Genomic DNA, 2,500 nt, shown 5'->3' with positions numbered 1-2,500 from the left:
GCCGGCGCGGGGTGTGACGAGCCCCGCCGGCCGAGCCCGCTCGGGCAGGAGGAGGAAGCGGCGAGCGGCGATGAGGACGGGGCAGCAGGGCGCGAGCGGCGCGAGAGGAGAGGGTCCTCCGGGGTCGCGGGAGGCGTCTCCCGCGACCCTGCCCGCACCGTGTCGGGCTGCTGCGGAGCAGCCCGGCCGGCCGCGCAGGGGAAAGGCCTCCGGGCATTCCGGGCGGGTGCGCGGCGCCGGGTGGGGTGGCGGCGGCGCCCCCCCCCGCACCTCTCCCCACGAGGGAGCCGGGGCGGGGGGGGCTCTGCCGCCGCCTCCTCTGGTGGGCAAGGCCCCCGCCGGGCTGTGTCCCGCGCCAGCGGGCGGCCCGAGCCACGGCTCTCCTCCCGGGCGCAGCGCCGGGCTACTGAGGGAAACCCCGGGCCCCGGGAAGGAGGACGTGGTGGTGGCGGTGGATGTCGGGCGCGCCCCCGCGGGCGGACGCTCCCCCGAGGGCGGCAGCGGGGGAGGCACCCCCGCGGGGCCTGCAGGTCGTTTCCCTCACCCCAGGGCCAGGTACCTAGCGTCCGCGCCTCCGCGGCCCTCCCTCGGTGAGCCCGGGGGTCGAAGGCCGTGGAGCCGGGCGGAGGTTTAAAGACGCGGGCGGCTCGATGCGACCCGGGGGGCGGCCGGGCGGCGGTGCCTTAAAGGGGCCGGGAGTTCCTCCCACGAAGGCCCCTGGTGGGCTGCCGCCCGTGCTCATCCCGCGGGCAGCCGTGCCGGGGAGGGGTCCCGCTGCCCCCTCCTCTCCGCGGTCCGGTCTCGGTGGAGACCGCGGTGCGGTCGGCCGTAGCCGGCCTGCCTGCCTCGAAACGGGCGACCCCGGCGTGAGCGCGGGCTCACTGCCCGGGGTGGCGGGTCCCCGCGGTGGGGGCTCGCTGGGCGGCTGCCGGGCCGCCGCGCCTCCGTCGCAGCGCTGCGCCGCGCTGCGCTCCGTTCTCCCCCTCGCCCTGGCGAGTGCTCGGCGGTCTCCCGCCACTGGCTGCTGGCAAGGGCGGCATCCCGGCTGAGCGTTGGCGGCGCCGCTCGGCCTGTCGGTCGGCCGGAGGGCGCTCGCTGCCGGCCGCGGCTGTCCTGTCCCGGGCCCTGCCCGCCGCTTCCCCGTCGCGCTTCCCGGCCGCGCCGGGCAGGTGGGCGGGGGCGGGCGGGGGCACCCCACGCGCGGTCTCCGCGTGGAAACGGGGAGAGCGGGCGCTGTCCCCGGCTTAGCGCCGTCCGCCTTCCACCTGGGGCGTGCCCGTGGAAGGGGCCGAGGCGAGAAGCGGTGGCGGTGGTTCCGGGAGGGCAGCCGCTCTGGTGCGGCAGCGGGTGCCGTCCGGCAGGCCGCGGGCGGTGCGTCGCCGGCTCTGGCGGTTGCCGCCTCTTGGAGCCGTTGGCGTGGCCGCGGAGTTGCCGTCGGGACGAGCCCGGGGGAGCTGGCTGTCGTAGTGCGGCGCAGCTGGCACGGAGGCGCGTGCGGGGCCGGTGGGGCTCCCCGCTGCTGCCCAGCAGCAGCAGCCGTGTTGTCCGGAGCGTGGTGGGCAGGCCGCGCGCGGTCGGGTGCATCGCTGCCTCTGCCCAGAGGCCGGGCCGAGCCCGTGCGCCTGGGCCGCCTCCGACGCCAGCAAGGCATTTCCCAGGTCGGTCGGGAGCGCGGGCTCCCCAGCCTTGCCGTTCGGAGTTTTCCGTTCCTTTCCCCCCCCTTTCTCTGTGTGTGCTTGTACGGTCAGCAGAGGCGCGGCTTCTCCGTCGTGCTGCGCCGTGCCCCCTCCGCGCGTGCGGAGGGGGGTGGGCGGGCGGGCGGTGGGCCATCCTCCGGAGGGGCCGCTTGCCTGTGGCGAGCGGTCCTGGCCCCCTCGCGCGTGCGGGGCGGTGCCGAAAGCCAGACAACTCTTAGCGGTGGATCACTCGGCTCGTGCGTCGATGAAGAACGCAGCTAGCTGCGAGAATTAATGTGAATTGCAGGACACATTGATCATCGACACTTCGAACGCACTTGCGGCCCCGGGTTCCTCCCGGGGCTACGCCTGTCTGAGCGTCGCTTGACGATCAATCGCCCGTCTGTGCCGCCGCCCCTCGCCTCGCGGCGGGGCGGCGGTCGCAGCGGCGCGGCTGGGGTGCCTCGCAGGCCCGCGCGCGCGCGGCCCCGGGCCCGGGGAGTCGTTCCCCGCAGCCCGGCGGCGGCGGCTGCCAAGGGCCTTCGTCCCCCTAAATCGAGACTCGGGGAGCGCTCCGAAGCTCCCCGCTCCCGGAGCACCCGCTGGGCGGAGCTCGTCCCGCCGGGGCCGTCAGGGTTCGTCGAGCCGGTCGGGCCTGGCGCGGCGGTGGGGAGAGAGAAGGGGGGAGGTGCGGGCCTCGCCCCCGGCCTCCCGCGCGGGCGGCTGTCTGCGGGTGGGTACCGCGGTGGTACCGTGCCGTGCTGCCGCGCGCGCGTGTGCGTGCCGGGGACGGGGGTCACCCCCGTCGCCCCCCCCAGCCTCTT

At 77.2% G+C, this 2,500-nt stretch overlaps 1 non-coding gene across 1 annotated transcript; it reads left to right on the top strand.

Annotated features, from left to right (window-relative positions):
* Positions 1 to 1,906: 1,906 nt before the first annotated feature.
* On the top strand, positions 1,907 to 2,059 carry LOC138684398 (5.8S ribosomal RNA). Its single transcript, XR_011323671.1, has one exon. It is a non-coding gene; the product is annotated as a 5.8S ribosomal RNA (ribosomal RNA).
* Positions 2,060 to 2,500: the final 441 nt, after the last annotated feature.

The sequence above is a fragment of the Haliaeetus albicilla genome, unplaced genomic scaffold, assembly GCF_947461875.1.
Source record: "Haliaeetus albicilla unplaced genomic scaffold, bHalAlb1.1 scaffold_57, whole genome shotgun sequence".
NCBI classification, from domain to species: domain Eukaryota; kingdom Metazoa; phylum Chordata; class Aves; order Accipitriformes; family Accipitridae; genus Haliaeetus; species Haliaeetus albicilla.
The sequence above is the reverse complement of the archived record's forward strand: the minus strand, read 5'-3'. Positions and strand labels throughout refer to the sequence as shown.